The sequence below is a fragment of the Manis pentadactyla genome, chromosome 8 (assembly GCF_030020395.1).
Source record: "Manis pentadactyla isolate mManPen7 chromosome 8, mManPen7.hap1, whole genome shotgun sequence".
Classification (NCBI taxonomy): Eukaryota; Metazoa; Chordata; class Mammalia; order Pholidota; family Manidae; genus Manis; species Manis pentadactyla.
In genome coordinates, this window is record NC_080026.1 from 68,068,477 (window position 1) to 68,089,974 (window position 21,498).

At 39.6% G+C, this 21,498-nt stretch overlaps 1 protein-coding gene across 10 annotated transcripts in view; it reads right to left on the reverse strand.

Annotated features, from left to right (window-relative positions):
* The window catches only part of CCSER2 (coiled-coil serine rich protein 2), a 241,121-nt gene extending 219,878 nt beyond the window's left edge, over positions 1-21,243 (reverse strand). For 6 of the 10 annotated variants that reach the window (XM_036883923.2, XM_036883920.2, XM_057505843.1 and 3 more), the window contains exon 1: positions 21,009-21,243. The gene's annotated coding sequence lies outside the window, so the exon portion shown is untranslated. The remainder of the gene's footprint in view (positions 1-21,008) is intronic. The other 4 variants (XM_036883919.2, XM_036883918.2, XM_036883917.2 and 1 more) reach the window with 2 other exon arrangements.
* Between the last annotated feature and the right edge of the window lie 255 nt (positions 21,244-21,498).

The following is a 21,498-nucleotide window of genomic DNA, read 5'->3' on the forward strand; positions in this document are numbered from 1 at the left end:
TCTCCAGGAATGAAACAATACTAAGAGAACTGTGTGACCAATCCAAAAGGAACAATATCCGCATTATAGGGGTACCAGAAGAAGAAGAAGAGAGAAAAAGGGATAGAAAGTGTCTTTGAAGAAATAATTGCTGAAAACTTCCCCAAACTGGAGGAGGAAATAATCGATCAGACCACGGAAGTACAAAGAACTCCCAACAGGAGGAACCCAAGGAGGACAACACCAAGACACATAATAATTAAAATGGCTAAGATCAAGGACAAGGACAGAGTTTTAAAGGCAGCTAGAGAAAGGAAAAAGGTCACCCACAAAGGAAAACCCATCAGGCTATCATCAGACTTATCAACAGAAACCTTACAGGCCAGAAGAGAATGGCATGATATATTAGATGCAATGAAACAGAAGGGCCTTGAACCAAGAATATTGTATCCAGCACAATTATCATTTAAATATGAAGGAGGGATTAAACAATTCCCAGACAAGCAAAAGTTGAGGGAATTTGCCTCCCACAAACCACCTCTACAGGGTATTTTAGAGGGACTGTTCTAGACGGGAGCACTCCTAAGACTAAACAGATGTCACCAGAGAAAATAAAATCACAGCAAAGAAAGCAGACCAACCAAATACTAACTAAAGGCAAAAAATAAAATCAACTACCCACAAAAGCAGTTAAAGGAAACACAAAAGAGCATAGAACAAAACAACCAACATATAAAGACTGGAGGAGGAGGAATAAGAAGGGAGAGAAGTAAAGGAACAACAGACAGGGTTTATAACACCTCAATAAGTAAGCTAAGTTAGACAGTAAGATACTAAAGAAGCTAACCTTGAACCTTTGGTAACCACGAATCTAAAGCCTGCAATGGAAATAAGTACATATCTTTTAATAGTCACCCTAAATGTAACTGGACTGAATGCACCAATCAAAAGACACAGAGTAATACAATGGATAAAAAAGCAAGACCTGTCTATATGCTGCTTACAAGAAACTAACATCAAACTCAAAGACATGCACAGACTAAAAGTCAAGGGATGGAAAAACATATTTCAGGCAAACAACAGAGAGAAGAAAGCAGGGGTTGCAGTACTAGTATCAGACAAAATAGACTTCAAAACAAAGAAAGTAACAAGAGATAAAGAAGGACATTACATAATGATAAAGGGCTCAGTCCAACGAGAGGATATAATCATTATAAATATATATGTACCCAACATGTGAGCACCAGCATATGTGAAAAAACTACTAAAAGAACTAAAGGAGGAAACAGAATGCAATGCATTCATTATAGGAGACTTCAACATGCCACTCACCCCAAAGGATAGATCCACAGGACAGAAAATAAGTAAGGACACAGAGGCACTGAACAACACACTAGAACAGATGGACCTAATAGACATCTATACAAATCTACATCCAAAAGCAACAGGATACACATTCTTCTCAAGTGCACATGGAACATTCTCCAGAAGAGACCACATATTAGGCCACAAAAAGAGCCTCAGTAAATTCCAAAAGATTGAAATTCTACCAACTAACTTTTCAGACCACAAAGGTATAAAACTAGAAATAAATTCTACAAAGAAAACCAAAAGGCTCACAAACACTGGAGGCTTAAAAACATGCTCCTAAATAATCAATGGATCAACGAACAAATTAAAATAGAGATCAAGAATATATGGAAACAAATGACAACAACAACACAAAGTCCCAACTTCTGTGGGACGCAGCAATAGCAGTCTTAAGAGGAAAGTATATAGCAATCCAGGCACACTTAAAGAAGGAAGAACAATCCCAAATGAATAGTCTAATATCACAATTATCGAAACTGGAAAAAGAAGAACAAATGAGGCCTAAGGTGAGCAGAAGGAGGGACATAATAAAGATCAGAGAAGAAATAAACAAAATTGAAAAGAATAAAACTATAGAAAAAAAATCAATGAAACCAGGAGCTGGTTCGTTGAGAAAATAAATGAAATAGATAAGCCTCTAGCCAAACATACTAAGAGAAAAAGGGAATCAACAAACATCAACAGAATCAGAAATGAGAATGGAAAAATCACAATAGACACCACAGAAATACAAAGAATTATTAAAGACTACTATGAAAACCTATATGCAAACAAGCTGGAAAACCTAGAAGAAATGGACAACTTCCTAGAAAAACACAACCTTCCAAGACTGACCAAGGAAGAAACACAAAAGTTAAACAAACCAATTACGAGCAAAGAATTGAAGCAGTAATCAAAATACTACCCAAGAACAAAACCCCCGGGCCAGACGGATTTACCTCGGAATTTTATCAGACATACAGAGAAGACATAATACCCATTCTCCTTAAAGTTTTCCAAAAAATAGAAGAGGAGAGAATATTCCCAAACTCATTCTATGTAGCCAATATCACTCTAATACCAAAACCAGGCAAACACCCCACCAAAAAAGAAAATTACAGACCAATATCCCTGATGAACGTAGATGCAAAATTACTCAATAGAACATTAGCAAACCGAATTCAAAAATATATCAAAAGGATCATACACCACAACCAAGTGGGATTCATTCCAGGGATGCAAGGATGGTACAACATTCAAAAATCCATCAACATCATCCACCACATCAACAAAAAGGACAAAAACCACATGATCATCTCCATAGATGCTGAAAAATTATTCGACAAAATTCAACATCCATTCAGGATAAAAACTCTCAGCAACATAATAAAGGCCATACGTGATAAACCCACAGCTAACAACATACTGAACAACGAGAAGCTGAAAGCTTTTCCTCTGAGATCAGGAAGAGGACAAGGATGCCCACTCTCCCCACTGTTATTTAACATAGTACTGGAGGTCCTACCCATGGCAATTAGACAACACAAAGAAATAAAAGGAACCCAGATTGGTAAAGAAGTTAAACTGTCACTATTTGCAGATGACATGATATTGTACATAAAAAACCCTAAAGACTCCACTCAAAAACTACTAGAACTGATATCGGTATACAGCAAAGTTGCAGCATACAAAATTAACACACAGAGATCTGTGGCTTTCCTATACACTAACAATGAACCAATAGAAAGAGAAATCAGGAAAACAATTCCATTCACAATTGCATCAAAGAGAATAAAATACCTAGGAATAAACCTAACCAAAGAAGTGAAAGACCTGTACCCTGAAAACTATAAGACACTCTTAAGAGAAATTAAAGAGGACGCTAACCAATGGAAACTCATCCCATGCTCTTGGCTAGGAAGAATTAATATAGTTAAAAGGGCCATCCTGCCCAAAGCAATATACAGATTTGATGCAATCCCTATCAAATTACCAGCAACATTCTTCAACCAACTGGAACAAATAGTTCAAAAATTCATATGGAAACACCAAAGACCCTGAATAGCCAAAGCAATCCTGAGAAAGAAGAATAAAGTAGGGGGGATCTCACTCCTCAACTTCAAGCTCTACTACAAAGCCATAATAATCAAGATAATTTGGTACTGGCACAAGAACAGAGCCACAAACCAGTGGAACAGATTAGAGACTCCAGACATTAACCCAAACATATATGGTCAATTAATATTCGATAAAGGAGCCATGGACATACAATGGGGAAATGACAGTCTCTTCAACAGATGGTGCTGGCAAAACTGGACACCTACATGTAAGAGAATGAAACTGGATCACTGTCTAACCCAATACACGAAAGTAAATTCGAAGTGGATCAAAGACCTGAATGTAAGTCATGAAACCATAAAACTCTTAGAAAAAAACATAGGCAAAAATCTCTTGGACATAAACATGAGCAACTTCTTCACAAACATATCTCCCCGGGCAAGGAAAACAAAAGCAAAATTGAACTAGTGGGACTATATCAAGCTGAAAAGCTTCTGTACAGCAAAGAACACCATCAATAGAGCAAAAAGGTACCCTACAGTATGGGAGAATATATTTATAAATGACAGATCTGATAAAGGCTTGACATCCAAAATATATAAAGAGCTCATGCACCTCAACAAACAAAAAGCAAATAATCCAATTAAAAAATGGGCAGAGGAGCTGAACAGACAGTTCTCCAAAGAAGAAATCCAGATGGCCAACAGACACATGAAAAGATGCTCCACATTGCTAGTTATCAGAGAAATATAAATTAAAACCACAATGAGGTATCACCTCACACCAGTAAGGATCGCCATCATCCAAAAGACAAACAAAACAAATGTTGACGAGGTTGTGGAGAAAGGGGAACCCTCCTACACTGCTGCTGGGAATGTAAATTAGTTCAACCATTGTGGGAAGCAGTGTGGAGGTTCCTCAGAATGCTCAAAATAGACTTACCATTTGACCCAGAAATTCTACTTCTAGGAATTTACCCTAAGAATGTAGCACTCCAGTTTGAAAAAGACAGATGCACCCCTATGTTTATTGCAGCACTATTATAATAGCCAAGAAATGGAAGCAACCTAAGTGTCCATCAGTAGATGAATGGATAAAGAAGATGTGGTACATATACACAATGGAATATTATTCAGCCATAAGAAGAAAACAAATTGTACAATTTGCAACAACATGGATGGAGCTAGAGGGTATTTTGCTCAGTCAAACAAGCCGAGTGGAGAAAGACAAATAACAAATGATTTCACTCATCTGTGGAGTATAAGAAGAAAGGAAAAACTGAAGGAACAGAAGAGCAGTGGAATCACAGAACCCAAGAATGGACTAACAGTTACCAAATGGAAAGAGGCTGGGGAGAATGGGAGGGTAGGGAGGGATAAGGGCAGGGAAGAAGAACAGGGATATTATGATTAGCATGTACAATGTAGGGGGTGGGGGAAAGGGGACGGCTGTGCAACACAGAGAAGACAAGTAGTGATTCTACAACATCTTACTATGCTGATGGACAGTGACTGTAATGGGGTTTGTGGGGAGGACTTGGTGTAGGGAAGAGCCTAGTAAACATAATGTTCTTCATGTAATTGTAGTTTAATGATGACAAAAAAAAAAAGAATGGGGGGAATTACTCCCTGATAGGATAAAGTTAACTGGAAATGAACGATTAACGCATGATTTACATATCCTTAATTTTGATCTTTTAAGGGTGTCAGATGATCAGCTATGGAAGTGCATTTTTCTGATAATATTTCTTTCTCTAAAAAAGAAAAAAAGCAGTTCCTGTGTGGTGGTCTCCAATAGGTTCTTCACAATGGTATAAAGGTCATATCAAAGTGTGGCCAAAGGGTTTGTGTTTTTTATAGAGGATCAAAGCCTAATTTGGCTACCCAGAAAGCAAATTAAGATACGATATGAAGAAGAACTTCCAACATCAACATGCTCTGGAAGAGTCATTCCAGAAGATGAGCATCAAAAAACTACAACAAAAATCCTGGCGCTGTTGCAGTTGTAGCTGGACTTGCTGTTGGAATGCAGTTCCTGGACTTGCCGTTGGAATGTAGAAGGAGATATCTAAGCTTGCCTGTGCATACAGTAAAACAACAAATTTGACTAGTTCTATATTGTCAGAACTCAACCAAGAATTAGGAGAAGTGCGAGTTGCAGTGCCTCAAAATCGTGCTCCTATAGACTATCTATTGTTAAAAGAACATATAGGATGTGAACAGTTTCTAGGAATGTGTTGTTTTAATTTGTCTGATTTTTCTCAAACTATTCAAAATCAGTTAGACAATATCCATCATATTATTGATAAGTTTTCACAAATGCCTGGGTTACCTAACTGGTTTTCTTGGTTTCACTGGATATGGCCGGTAATTATAGGTCCGCTTTTGTTATGTATCTGTATTCCTATTCTGTTAATGTGTGTATGCAATCTAATTAGTAGTTTGTTAAAACCTATACATGCTTATGTTACTCTACAAGAAGTTATGTCAAAGAAATAATCAATCTTCTCATGTTTTCTTCTGTCTGCTACTTCTATAGCTTTTCTTCTTCCTTCCTAATTACAGCCCTTTAGTAGACTTCGTGCCTCTTATTCAAAATTACCAAGTATCATAATTCTTCCAAGCGGTCAAGACACCTCAAGACAAGTGCTGGGCATAGAAGCCACAGGGCATAAATCTGCAAAGAAGTAAAAAGCTAACCTTTTCAAAGAATATTACTTCTCTCTCACTTACCAAATTTACATTTCCCTGTATGGCCCCGGAAGATGATTGGTTAGCCAGAGACGGGTAAGATTCCTCAAGGGAGGAACAACCTAAGACAGGCACAGTCACAGGGGGGCCATCAGGTGAGACACTGGGGGTCAATAGAGGTGAGGCTTAGAACCTCATCCTCCCTGTTTTGAGAGAAATCTTCTGCATCCGTGGATGTTTTGTTGCCCTTGTCTAGCTTGGATTAATACTTAGTCTATAGGCACAGACCTGATCATCTACACTTGCCTTCTTACAGCACTAACTTATGCCTTGCATCTACCTACCACTTTAGCATTTTATTTTTAAAAAAAAAAGGGGGGAGAAATGTGGGATTCACATATAAATCAAGTATAAAAATCAAATGAATAATCATATCTGACTTGATTGTTTATAGTTCATGATGCGTGATCCAAACCGAAAGTTTCTGTGATATGACTGCCCTTGCGCTGTTCACCATGTAAGAACTTATTCACTATGTGAGAACTTATTCACTATGTAAGAACTTGTTCATTATGCTTCAGAAGATTGGAGACTGTTGAGATTTAGGCTTGGGGTTAATTAATGATTGTGCATTGAGTCCCCTATACAGAATTTTATTGTTGTAAACAACCATTTATTTGTTCAATAAATAGGAGAGGTGCCCTCTCAAAAATAAAATAAATAAATAAATAAAATAAAATAAAATAAAATAAAATAAATAGTATAGCATTTAGTCAGGAATAAGAACAAAGTGTGGATCTCCTACCTTGCAGTGATGGGCATAAGGTTCCATGAAACTGATGAAGTTAGGAGAGACTTAGGAATGTCCCCTGCCTCACTCAGAGGTCAGGGTGACCTGAAGAAGCAGGCTGGAAGTCAGAGAGAGAGAAAGAGTGACACTCCTCATGGATACCCAGTCAGACAGTCGAGGTCTGATTCCAGACACGCGGGCCTTTGAGAAGCCACTGAAGTGTAGCCTCAGCCTAGACTCTCGCAGTTGCCCACAGCTTTCCTCAGTCCCTCGCATCCAAGGAGATGCCTCTGAAAGGGAATCCTGGCCTCAACTCAGGTGACTTACCCGGCTCCCAAGGGAGATGGGGGATCCACTGAGGGAGACACAGGGGAACCTGTCACTCCAGCCTTTGAGAATGACAGCCGGGCTAGTCCCATTTAAGTGGCTGATGAGCGCCCTATGCTGTGTGCCATAGACGGCTTCCTCCTAAAAGGACAGTGAAAGAAAAGGCAGGCTTGGATGCCAATACTCACCTCTGAATTTAACCCAGACAGGCTCCAAAAATGATGCCGGGGTTCTTGTTTGCGGAGTCAAAGAATGAACTTAATAACACTCAAGGTAGGAGAGCCAGGGAGAGGCTTTTATTCAGAGATAAAGTGAAAGGAAAGACAGCGCTCCTGGCTTGCGCCGGGAGGGGACAAGAGAGCCCTGTGCACATAATTTTGACAAATTGTAGGGCTGTTATAACATTCCTTGAGGAAGTACTTTCCATTGGAATCTTTCTGAAGGTGCTTGTAAATTTAAGGAGGGTACAGTAAAAGCAAATTTTTCCCTATCTGCCACAGCTAAAGGAATTGTAAAAAAACAATCTTTAAGATCAATGATAGCCATATCCCAGTCTTTCAGATTCATAGCTGGAGAAGGGAGGTCTTGTTGTAAAGGTCCCATGGGTTTAAGGACTGTATTAATTTGTCTTAAGTCACATAAGAGTCTCCATTTTCCTGACTTCTTCTTTATAACAAATACAGGAGAATTCCACGGGCTTGTGAAAATTCTAATCTATTCAACTGAAGCTGTTCTTGCCCTAATGTGTGTAAAGCTGCCAGTTTTTCTTTATTGAGGGTCCATTGATCCACCCAAACAGGTACAGGGATAATGTTTCCCTGTCTGTGAGCCTTTTTGAAACCTCTTAATACATTAGTCCAATCAACTTGTCTGAGGGTTCCTTGTGGGGGCAACCAGTAACAATGTTTTTTTATCTGTGAAGTTGCACAAAATCTTCAGAAATTTTCACTCCTAATGTTTTTAGGAGGGCACAGAGTAATTTTAAGTAATCCTCCGGATTATCTGCTTTAGTTTCATGTTGGCCCATTATAGTGTCCCTGATGTCTCGACCCTATTCCTATATACACTTTCCTGGGAGTCTTACTGGATCAACGATCTTCAGGAGCTTCCCCACTCTGAGGTCCCTGTTCAGGCACCACTTGTCGGTTCCCCCCTGCCTCTGACCCGCAGATTTGAAGGGAACATGAAGGAATGCTGAAGATCTGAAAGGCCAGCCAGGGGACTCAAGGCATCACAGCACAAGAGTAATGCCAAAAAGGCACTCCTCATATTTATTGAGCAAATGAACCCAAACATCAAAAGAATTCTGAGTAGGGGGTTCAACACATGATCAACACACAATCATTGTCTGACCTTGCATCCAGCCCTAGGGCGTGACGTTCCTCAAGGACACCGAAACCATGTGAGGGCCCATGTGAGGGTGGTCACGAGTTGTAGGAACTATTTTGGCTTTACTCATTCTGTTATTGATCATGCATCAGGAGTTGTAGGAGAAACAATCAGGTCATATGTATTCATACATTTGATTTCTATATTACTTGATTTATGTATTAATCCCATAATATCTATGCAGATTAGATCACAGTCTCATTTCTTTGACATATCTGCTCAAGTACAGTTCATCACTACAACCCCTCTCTATCCACCTTATGTAAAACAGCAGCATCTCCCTTGTACGCTTCCACCACCATATTCTGTTTTGTTTTCCTACATGGCACTCTATGTATGACATATTACATACATACTTGTTTACTGTCTGTATCTTGTCATTAGAATGTAGAAGTTCCACAAGGGCAGAAAATGTGTTTTCTTGCCTGCACTATTACTAGCAGGTGCTCAATGGTCATTTCTTGAATAGCTGCATGGCATAAACAAAGAAACTCCAGACTCAGGATCTCATCTCAAAGCCTGGGTTGAGAGAATTACAATGCAGAACCTCTGAAGTTCTGGAAAAATATCGACTGCAAGAGTGGCCACAACAATGGCCAAATCTACAACTTCAGCTCATGCTAATAATAAGTAAGGACTGACAAGTCCAGATTATCGTAACATGAAAAAAATCAACTTGAGAAAATTTTTTAAAAAAAAATAAAAGGAAGAATAAGAAAAAAGTAAACAGGTGAAAAACTTCATCCTTCAAGGATCCTGCATTTAAGAATCCTCTGGCTTCCCAATGGCTCCAAATCTCAAAATAACTAATTAGAAGTCTTGAAAGTCAGAGAAGTAACTCAGGGGGCAATCAAAAGCAATCGGCTCAGCAGAGAAGAGCTGAAAAGTCAGATTACCCTAACATACTCTGATTGGTCAATTCACTTAGAGAGGATGGTTCTTATTGGCTGCTCTCAAAAGGCTGAGTCACACCTCAGCATCAGCACCTGTAACAAGCAAATGTTAGAACCTAAAAGAGGCAGAAAGCCAAAGAATACTCTGAAAAGGTATGGGAGCAAAAAGAATACTTTGAGAAAGGCATGGGGAACAAAAAGTCAGTAACAACGGAAAGACAACTTAGTTCTACACAATAACCAGCCATCAGCTTATTACTAAGGGCACAGCAACCAGAACTGTTTGCAGCCTGAGATGGCATTCTGTGTTTACCTCTGTGCTACTACTTCTTCTCCTTAGCACTCCTCCCCTAGTCTGGCTCTCCCCTACACTACCCACTACCCTCCTGACAGCTGTCACTTTCTAGAGCTCCTCTCCCTCCATCACATCTTTAATTTTGGTGATTGGTGTTTCACATCCCCAGTTCAGTCTCCTGCCCTCTTCCTGTACTGTCTCATCCTGTATTAGCTTATGACTTCTATCCAGTCCCTGTCTTTGACAAGCAAGTAATCCACTGAGGGAGGTAGATGTATCACTAGATTAGATACAACTTGTGACAGTTAATGGTATGCAAGAAATAAAACAGAGTGCTGTGACAGCATATTCTCTGTCAATATCTGCCCATATCACCCCACTAGATACCTTCCAAATCAACACTCCAGTTTCCCACTCTCTTGTAAATCAGGTACTAAATCCTGTATCTTTCCATAATATCCCCTGATCTCCAAAACCCCCTTGCAGTTCAGGCTTACTTTATTATATGACCTATTTCAACTACTTCCTCTCATAAACACAATTTGATATATTTCGACACTGCCACATGAGCCAACAACCTAAAAGACATAACATACCGCATCATCCCCTTGCTTTGAAACATCTAATATCTTCCCAGTGCTTAAGAGACAGAGTTCACATCCTCAGCACAGATAATCCTTAGCAGTGCCACTTTTCAAAGTAGGCAGACTGAGTTCCTTTGCGTACTAGCTGTGTTACCTTTGGTGGATCACATTATCTAAGTTTTCTCACTTGCAAAATGATTCAAAAAGCACCTACCTTTTAGAGTTGTTATGAGGACTCAGTAAGAAACTCCATACCAAGTAACAGCACAGTAGCCAGCACTCAATCAGTTATTAACTATTGCCCTATGATGTCTCATCTATCTAGAATACCTCACTCCCCAAAGGAAACAGATAACCGAGGTTTTACTTTCAAATATATTAAGTGATTAACAAGAAGAGTTAAATCATAAATGACTTTCTGGTTAAACCTGAACCAACAAATCTTCAATTAACCAAAACATCAACTAACCAAAATACTATTCATGAAAATTTTGATTCATCTACATTTAATATAATTTATTTTTTAAAAGTACCCATTAATAAGATAAGAACTAGGTTAGCTTTGTTTTTGTTTCCTATTCAAGTCAGGAAGAAATAAGTTTCAATGGAAACTCACTTAGATACTTATAAGAATGTGATTGCTTATAGTATAAAGTCAACATAAATTAAAATCAATCTCATCTCCAAATATAATTTGCTAAAGATATATACATACAACAAAACAAACTCTAGAAACTTAAGAACTTAAGAGTATAGCAAATAATTCTGATCTCACAAAGGATGAAATCACAGGATTTTTTGAAGTCAGTGATTTTAGTAATCTTAAAATCTTTAGTCTACAATAATAAGTATAAAATAAAACATATCAGGAAGATTCAAGAAGGCAGCGTGAAAGGTGAGACAGAGAACTCCTCTCAAAATCACAGATAGTGTGAAAATATAGTTAATACAACTAACCCTAAAACAGCAGCAGGAAAGAAGGCTGCACCAGACTGCATACAGACCTCATGAACAGAGCAGACCCCAGTAAACAGGGTAACTTACCAAAGCCCTGATCTGACGGGACCCAGGCCTGCCCCCACCCCTGCTCACCAGCAGAAGGAAGAGAAACGGAGTGGGGAGGGGTGGAAACCTGGGACTGCAAAACACCTAGCCCTGGAGGTCTGCTTTGCAGCAGAAAACCTACATTGTGTGGTGCTCTGGAGGATGAGGAGGTGGGACAGGCAAGGTGCTTGAGAGACAGATTCCAGCCGTTTGTGGAGGATGGGATCCACAGCCGGCAGCTCTGGGACAAGGGATAGGCAGGCAGTCTGAGAGGCTTCCTAGTGAGAGGACTGCTGAAGGGGCAGAGTTTGCACGGAGCTTGCTGTGCAGCAGAAGGGATAGGGGGACAAGGTTGTCTGGGCGCACTCCACCCAGCAGATTAGGAACTTTCAGGAGCTTCAGGTGCTCCATACCTGTGGCTGGCTACTCAGCTCCGAGGCACCCCACTGTGATACGCAGCCTGCCGAGCCTTCCTCCTGGCGAGACAGCACTGGCTCGCAAACCGGCAGTTACTGCGCTGTCATCAGGCCAGACAGAGGGAGGCCCCACCTCCAACAGCTAGAGACACAGAGCACAGAGGCTTACACCTGTGAGCTGGGCCCACTGGCTCTGATATTGGAGATGGGCACGGCAGATGGGAATCAGGAAACAGATCTTTCCTCACCCTAGGCACCAGCTCCACTCCCCTACAACCCCCAATCTCACTTTAGGGGCTGAGCAGCTCCAGAGACTGGAGCTTCTGGGCACTAAAGGGTATCACACAGAACTAGGAAACATCAAAAGAATATGGTTCAGACACAAATCTCAGAAACCCCAGGAAAATGGCCAAATGAAACTGTACTCACCAATCTTCCTAAAAGAGAGTTCAAAATAAAAATCATAAACATGCTTATGGAGGTACAGAAAAATATTCAAGAATTCAGGAACGAATTTAAGATGGAGATTCAATCTTAAGAAATTTCGTATCTGAAATGAAACATACAATGGAGGGATTTAAAAGCAGATTAGATGTAGTACAAGAGACAGTAAATGGAATATAAATTAGAGAAGAGGAATACAAAGAAGCTGAGGGACAGAGAGAAAAAAGAATGTCTAGGAATGAAAGAATATTGAGAGAACTGGGTGACCAATCCAAATGAAACAATATTAGCAGAATAGGGTTACCAGAAGAAGAAGAAAAGAGAGAAAAAGGGATAGAAATTGTCTTTGAGGAGGTAATTGCTATCACTTCCCCAATCTGGAGAAGGAGATAGTCTCTCAAGCCATGGAGATGCACAGATCTCCCACACAAGGGACCCAAGGAAGACAACATCAAGACGTATAATAATTAAAATGGCAAAGATCAAGGATAAAGACCAACTTTTAAAAGCAGTTAGAGAGAGAAAAAAGATCACAAAGCAAAACCCATAAGGCTATCATCAGATTTCTCAACAGAAACCTTACAGGCCAGAAGGGAGTGGCATGATATATTTAATGCAATGAAGCAAAAGGGCCTCGAACCGAGAATACTCTACCCGGCAAGGTTATCATTTAAATTTGAAGGAGGGATTAACCAATTTTCGGATAAGCAAAAGCTGAGAGAATTTACCTCCACACAAACCACTTCAACAGTGCATTTTGGAGGGACTTCTATAAATGGAAGTATTCGTAAGGCTAAACAGATGTCACCCAAAGGATAGACAAAGAGTACACAATATGATTCATAATATAAAAAGAATGGAGGAGGAAGAATAAGGAGAAAAAAAATCTTTAGGTTGTGTTTGTAATAGCATATGAACTGAGTTAAATTAGACTGTTAGACAGTAAGGGAATTACCCTTGAAACTTTGGTAACCACTAATCCAAAGCCTGCAATGGCAATAGTACATACCTATCAATAATCACCCTAAATGTAAATGGTCTGAATGCACCAATCACAAGATGTAGAGTCACTGAATGGATAAAAAAACAAGACCCATCTATATGCTGCTTACAAGAGATTCACTTCAAACCCAAAGACATACACAGACTGAAAGTAAAGGGATGGAAAAAGATATTTCATGCAACTAATAGGGAGAAAAAAGCAGGAGTTTCAGTATCAGACAAAATAGACTTCAAAACAAAGAAGTAACAACAGACTAAGAAGGACACTACATAATGATAAAGGGGTCAGTTCAACAAGAGGACATAACTATTATAAATATATATGCACCCAAAAAACAGGATCACCTACATATGTGCAAAAAATACTAATAGAATTAAAGGGGGAAATAGAATGCAATGCACTTATTTTAGGAGACTTCAACACACCACTCACTCCAAAGGACAGATCAACCAGACAGAAAATAAATAAAGAGACAGAGGCACTGAACAATGTTTTACAACAGATGGACCTAATGGACATCAACAGAACACTCCATCCAAAAGCAACAGGTACACATTCTTCTCAAGTGCACATGGAACATTTTCAAGAATAGATCATGCATTAGGCCACAAAAAGAACCTCAGTAAATTCAAAATGACTGAAATTGTACCAACCAGCTTCTCACAACACAAAGCTATGAAACTAGAAATAAATTACTCAAAGAAAATGAAAAAGCCCACAAACACATGGAGGCTTCACAAAATGCTCCTAAATAACCAATGGATCAATGACCAAATAAAAACAGACATCAAGCAATATATGGAGACAAATGACAACAATAATTCAACACTGCAAAATCTGTGGGACACAGCAAAGGCTGTGTTAAGAGAGAAGCATATTGCAATACAGGCCTACCTCAAGAAAGAAGAACAATCCCAAATGAACATTCTAAACTCAGAATTAATGAAACCAGAAAAGGAAGAACAAATGAGGGCCAAAGTCAGTAGAAGGAGGGACATAAAGACTAAAGCAGAAATAAACAAAATTGAGAAAAATAAAACAACACAAAGAATCAATGAAAGCAGGAGCTGGTTCTTCGAGAATATAAACAAAACAGATAAATCCCTAGCCAGACTTATCAAGAAAAAATGAGAGTCTACACAAGTAAGCAGAATCAGAAATGAGAAAGGGAAAATCACAACGGACACCACAGAAATACAAAGAATCATGAGAGAATACTATGAAAAATTATATGCTAACAAACTAGATAATCTAAAAGAAAGAGACAACTTTCCAGAAAAATACAACCTTCCAATGATGACCCAGGAAGAAACAGAAAATCTGAATAGACCAATTACCAGCAAAGAAATTAAATTGGTAATTAAAAAACTACCTAAGAACAAAGTCCTGAACCAGATGGTTTCACTGCTGAATTTTACCAAACATTTAGTGAAGACCTAATACCCATCCCCTTAAAGTGTTCCAAAGAGTAGAAGAGGAGGGAATACTCCCAAACTCATTCTACAAGGCCAACATTATTCTAATAGCAAAACCAGGCAAAGACATAATAAAACAGAAAATTACAGACCAATATCCCTCGTGAACATAAATGCAAAAATGCTCAACAAAATATTAGCAAACTGAACTCAAAAATACATCAAAAACATCATGCATCATGCTCAAGTGGCATTCAACCCAGGGATGCAAGGATGGTACAACATTCAAAAATCTATCAACGTCATCCACCACATCAACAAAAAGAAGGACAAAAACCACATGATCATCTCCATAGATGCTGAAAAAGCATTCGACAAAATTCAACATCCATTCATGATAAAAGCTCTCAACAAAATGGATATAGAGGACAAGTACCTCAACATAACAAAGGCCATATATAACAAACCCACAGCCAACATCATACTTAACAGTGAGAAGCTGAACACTTTTCCTTTAAGAACGGGAACAAGACAAGGATGCCCACTCTCCCCACTTTTATTCAACATTAGAACCAGAGGTCCTAACCATGGTAATCAGACAACACAAAGAAATAAAAGGCATCTAAGTTGGCAAGGAAGAAGTCAAACTGTCCCTGTTTGCAGATGACATGATACTGTACATAAAAAACCCTAAAAAATCCACTCCAACACTACTAGAACTAGTACCTGAATTCAGTAGAGTTGCGGGATACAAAATTAATACACAGAAATCTGTTGCATTCCTATACACTAATGGTAAAGTAGCAGAAAGAGAAATTGGGAAAACAATTCCATTCACAATTGCATCAAAAAGAATAAAATACATAGGAATAAACCTAACCAAGGAAGTGAAAGACTTATACCCTGAAAACTACAAGACTCATGAGAGAAATTAAAGAAGATACCAATAAATGAAAACACATCCCGTCCTCATGGATAGGAAGAATTAATATTGTCAAAATGACCATCCTGCGTAAAGCAATCTACAGATTCAGTGCAATCCCTATCAAAATACCAACAGCATTCTTCAATGAACTAGAGCAAATATTTCTAAAATTCATATGGAACAACAAAAGACCCCGAATAGCCAAAGTAATCCTGAGAAGGAAGAATAAAGTGGGGGTATTACACTTCCTGACTTCAAGCTCTACTACAAATCCACAGTAATCAAGACAATTTGGTACTGGCACAAGAACAGACCCATAGACCAATCGAACAGAGTAGAGATCCCAGATATAAACCCAAGCTTATATGGACAATTAATATACTATAAAGAAGCCATGGATATACAATGGGAAATGACAGCCTCTTCAACAGCTGGTGTTGGCAAAACTGGACAGCTACATGTAAGAGAATGAAACTGGATTATTGTCTAACCCCATACACAAGAGTAAACTCAAAATGGATCAAAGACCTGAAGTAAGTCATGAAACCATAAAACTCTTAGAAAAAAACATAGGAAAAATCTCTGGAACATAAACATGAGCAAATTCTTTATGAACATATCTCCCTGGACAAGGGAAACAAAATAAAAAATGAACAAGTGGGACCATATCAAACTAAAAAGCTTCTGTACAGTGAAGGACACCATCAGTAAAACAAAAAGACATCCTACAGTATGGGAGAATGTATTTATAAATGACATAACTGATAAGGGGTTGACATCCAAATTATATAAAGATGTCACATACCTCAACAAACAAAAAGCAAATAAAGCCAATTAAAAAATGGGTAGAGGAGCTGAACACACTTCTCCAAAGAAGAAATTCAGATGGCCAACAGACACATGAAAAGATGCTCCACATTGCTAATTATCGGAGAAATGCAAATTAAAACCACAATGAGATATCACCTCACACCAGTCAGGATGGCCAACATCCAAAAGACAAACAACAACAAATGTTGACAAGGATGTGGAGAAAGAGGAACCCTCCTACACTGCTGGTGGGAATGTAAATTAGTTCTACCATTGTGGAAAGCAGTATGGAGGTTCCTCAAAAAACTCAAAATAGAAATACCATTTGACCCAGGAATTCCACTCTTAGGAATTTACCCTAAAAATGCAGCAACCCAGGTTGAAAAAGACATATGCACCCCTATGTTTATCGCAGCACTATTTACAATAGCAAAGAAATGGAAGCAACCTAAGTGTCCATCAGTAGATGAATGAATAAAGAAGATGTGGTACATATACACAATGGAATATTATTCAGCCATAAGAAGAAACAGATCCTACCATTTGCAACAACATGGATGAAGCTAGAGGGTATTATGCTCAGTGAAATAAGCCAGGTGGAGAAAGACAAGTATCAAATAATTGCACTCATGTGTGGTGTATAAGAACAAAGAAAAAACTTAAGGAACAAAACAGCAGCAGGCTCACAGAACCCAAGAATGGACTAACAATTACCAAAGGGAAAGAGACTGGGGAAGATGGGTGGGAAGGGAGGGATAAGGGGGAAAAAGGGGTATTACGATTAGCACACATAATGTAGTACAGGGGGGGGATACGGGGAAGGTAGTATATCACAATAGAAGACAACTAGTGATTCTACAGCATCTTACTACACTGATGGATATCTTACTATGCTGATGTGACTGTAATGGGGTATGTGGTGGGGACTTGTTAATAGGGGGAGTCTAGTAACCATAATGTTGCTCATGTAATTGTTCATTAATAATACCAAAATTAAAAAATAACATAATAAAAACAAACAAATAAATAAATAAAACAGATCAGAAAAAAACTTCAAGATTCCAATATATTTATGATGTTAGGCAAATTAAAAATGATAAGAAGATTCCAGTAAACTTAAGGGCAAAGGACAAACAATTCATACAATGGAAAAAATAAAACTAGAAAGCTACTCCATTTACTTTTCTACTGTGGATAGTGTTCTTCGCAGATACCCTTATACACATTATTAAACAACAAACTTAAAAACAAAGCCAATAAAAATAGGAGAAACCTGGTCAAGTGAAATGCAGGAGGCTGTGTAAAGCAATACAACCTTTCAGAAATGGCAATCTTTTTCAAAAGTGACAAAAACCTCCATACCCTCTGACCTTGTAATCCCCCTCCTGGCACTTTAGCTCAAAGGAAAGAACCAAAATGAAGGTCTGCTATATGTTAACTGCATTCCTTGCAAAATGAGAAGCATTTAGATGTCCAATAATTAAAAACAAGGAACTCTGCTCACTATAACACTGTGTAACAATGTAAAAGTACAAAAACTATCACAAAAGGAAAACATTATGATAGCAAATATTAAACTTTTATGTTTTGATTATAGTATAAGATCATGTAATACATTGAGAAATGAGAAGACAATTTTTACATTTTTTAAAAATTTCTTTGATCATTAAGTTGTGAAATAAAAAGCCTGTTGAAATTGATCAGGCCCACTACAATAAGTACACATTTCAAAACTGACTTTTCAGTGGCATAAAACTACAAATATTGATTTTTTTTCCCAGAAAACCTATCACATAGGAGTAATCCGATAGGGTCTTCTCACAAAGAGACTAGCCATACATGTAATTTTGGCCATGCTATTAGCCAGCTGTAACCTCGTATTAAAATCTCATTTTACCATCAAAATGTAACTAACTGTATGTGGGATCTCCATATGGTGAGCAGAAGCCCCTTGTTACAGGGCATCTGGAAAGAGGGCCCCAAGCACTAAGGTTAAAAACTATCCAGCCAACTAGAATGGTGAAGGTTAGGTTTTTCTATATTCCCAAATGAATTACCATGTTTCTCAACCACTTAAGGGAACTAAATCCCTAGCAGTGGCAGTTAAACATTCAAGGAGGGAGAAAATGCAAGCCAATTTGCTCTCCCTCTGAAAACTTCCTCATTTTCCCCTAAAGCATTATGGAGTAATGAAAAATACAAGAGCATGAGTATAAGAGATGTGAGACACAGGTGACTCTAAGGAACCTCAAGCAAGTTAGTTGCCCTTTTGGGCTTTACTTCAATGAGTAAAATTTTAGAAGTTAAACCACATTATCAGTCAATTCTTTTCAAAATCAACATTCTATTACTTTAATATACTCTTTTCACCAATATATGCTCAAGCCTCTCAAAATCCTCCATTCCGATTGTAAAACAATTATTAAAACTTAGAATTAGGAAACTGGGGGCAACAGTAAAATACACAGATGGTCAAAAGACCTGAATTGTAGCCCAGCTCTGTCCCTTTCTACCTGCATGACCTTCGGAAAATTATTCAGAATAAAGCCTTAAGATCAAAGCAGCAGCATCCTAAATGGCCATGCCCCTTTTTATTCTTGTGTCGTAAAATATGTTGCTTTCTTCCTGTCATAACTGGGGTTTCAATTCTAACCAGCAACAATTCTGACTTCATTCTTGGAAATTTAAAAGTACCTTGTGCATTCATCTTTTCTAAGTTTTCTGATATTTAAAGAGGTAGTTAACACATTTTGCCTATCTTAAAACTATATTCAAGATTGAGAGCATTCCTCAAAAAATGAATTCAATAGTTTTTGCGTAAGTGTGCCACGAAACAGAATGTGCTAGAGTTTCAAAGGTCTCTTCCCTTAAGAAGCCCAAAAGTCTGATGGAGATATATAAACAAATAATTAACTACAAATTGACAAATGCTAACTGCAGAATATATGATGTACTCACTAGATTAGTCAAGACAAGAGCTTTAAGATACCTGGACGAGATTCAGAGGTGATATTTTGGTTAGCTCTTGAAGGACAATCTGTTTACTAGGTGGAGACAATTCTCTACAGAAGGAACAGTGTATAACTACAAAGGAAGATGTCATCTTCAAAGAACTCTAAATAGTATTAGCATGGAGAGGGCAGGCAAAATGGTAGAAATTAAATTAGAAACGTACACAAGTACCAGAATTTGTGAAGGACTTTGACTTTTATCAAACAGATTATGGAGAGTTATTGATGGACTTTTGAACATGGAATCAAAAGTCTCCTTCTCCCTCCATACACCCAAAAGAGTAAAAGTAAAAACAAAAAATGCACATCTGGATATGGAAAGATAGAATAAATACTTTTTTTCTTCATGGAGCATTCCTGCCCTCTGGATGATTTCTAGCAGTTTCTTACTATGCATATTAATACAAGACTGAAGAAAACAGTTAAACTATGGCTAAAGGGCTCAAGAAAGTGTGTGGTTTTACCTCAAGATTATTTGAAGTCAACGTTTTTGACATTAAAGCAAACAACCAAATTAGAAAATACTAAAGATCTGTAAGAAATTAAGAAAGGCAAACAGTAACAATATCTAACAAGACTGACCTCAGGCGAAAATTCAGAGATGTTTAAAACCTTATCATATATGACATGTTTTGTGACTATCTTTTGCAGTTAGGGGAGTACCTTAAATTCCTTTTGGTTAAAGAAGAGCTGCCACACTAAACTCTGTAAACGAGTCTCAAAGATAATGATTTAAAATTTAAAAAGCTGGCAAAATTAATAGGTTCCATTATATTTTAATGCTTATGGAAAAAGAGAAAAGGAATGGCTTTTCAAATGGCTATTTTGAAAAGCCTTAAACTCAATTTACCTCACCAATGGAAGTGAAACATCCACATTCCAATCTGGGGCCACGAAGAGTACCTGTATCAGTAATTTGCACTCGGCTAAGGCCTAGTCTGGAAACAGCAAGCCCGACTGGCTGGGTAGCCTACAAAGATGAATTTGCAATTATTGAAATCCAAACTCAAGCTTAGCCACCAACCACTGCCCCAAAGGAGTTATTCCTCGTTTTGACAAAAGAGTAAGTGCATAAAATATGTATGTATACAGATGTCTAAAAAGGAGAGAGAAGCGGCATGTGAACCTGTGACAACGGTGTGGTCCACCAAAGTTTTATCTCAGGATTTGTTTTTGGGTGTGTCTTTGTTTTGACCCAGCTAATTTAAAAAAAAAAGTCATTCGGGGCAACCCGGTACTTTCCCCTATCAACCTTCAAGTATCCTGGCTCTCAAATCACTTAGTATCTCAGCCTCGCCCAGATTTCTCCTGCAAGGCGGCAGCCTCTGAGGCCTCAGGCTCCCGGCGCGCCTGTCACAGCCCGCGGGGCCGGGGGCGCCCAGCCGCCCCGCTCCACGCCCGCGCGGCCTCAGGCGGCTCGCGGGGCCTCGAGAGGGTCGCCCACAGGGCAGGAGGCCGAGAAGCGCCACGGCCGTTGCTCGGCGCGTGGGCCCGAGCCCCCGGACCGCGCACCCTGCTCGGAGCTGTCGAGGGCACACACCCCGCCCGACTCGGCCCCGGCTCCAGCCTCGACCCCAGCTCTCACCGTGCGGAGGTCACGTTGCCTCTTCCGCCGCGGCCCGGCCGCGGGTCGTCCAGCGACCTACGGGCCCAAGGACGGCAGGTGAGGCGAGGGACCGCTGGTCACATCCCCGCCGGCGCCGCCGCCCGAACCGCAACTGCAAGCACCGCGCCAGCGGCCTGAGGGAGTGCCGGACTCCAGAGACACCGCGCCTCCTCCCGCGGCCGATACCCGCCTGGACTCCGCCCTCCCGGGCCCGTGCACCGCGCGCGCGCGCGGCCCCGCCCCCCTTGACCCGAGTGCGCAGGCGCGAGCCTCTTGGGTCCTGGCCCCGCCTTCAGACTCGCCCCCGCCGCCTGACTGCGGCCTCAGCCCACCTCTGGCCCCGCCCCTACCTTCCTCTATTACTGGGCCTGCCTGGAGTTCCCTTATGCTTGGGGCCTCCCGGATCTTACTGGTGATGAATCCCTGGAGCTGGCCTTCTCTGGTGATAGACTAGCTGCTCTCTGAAGTC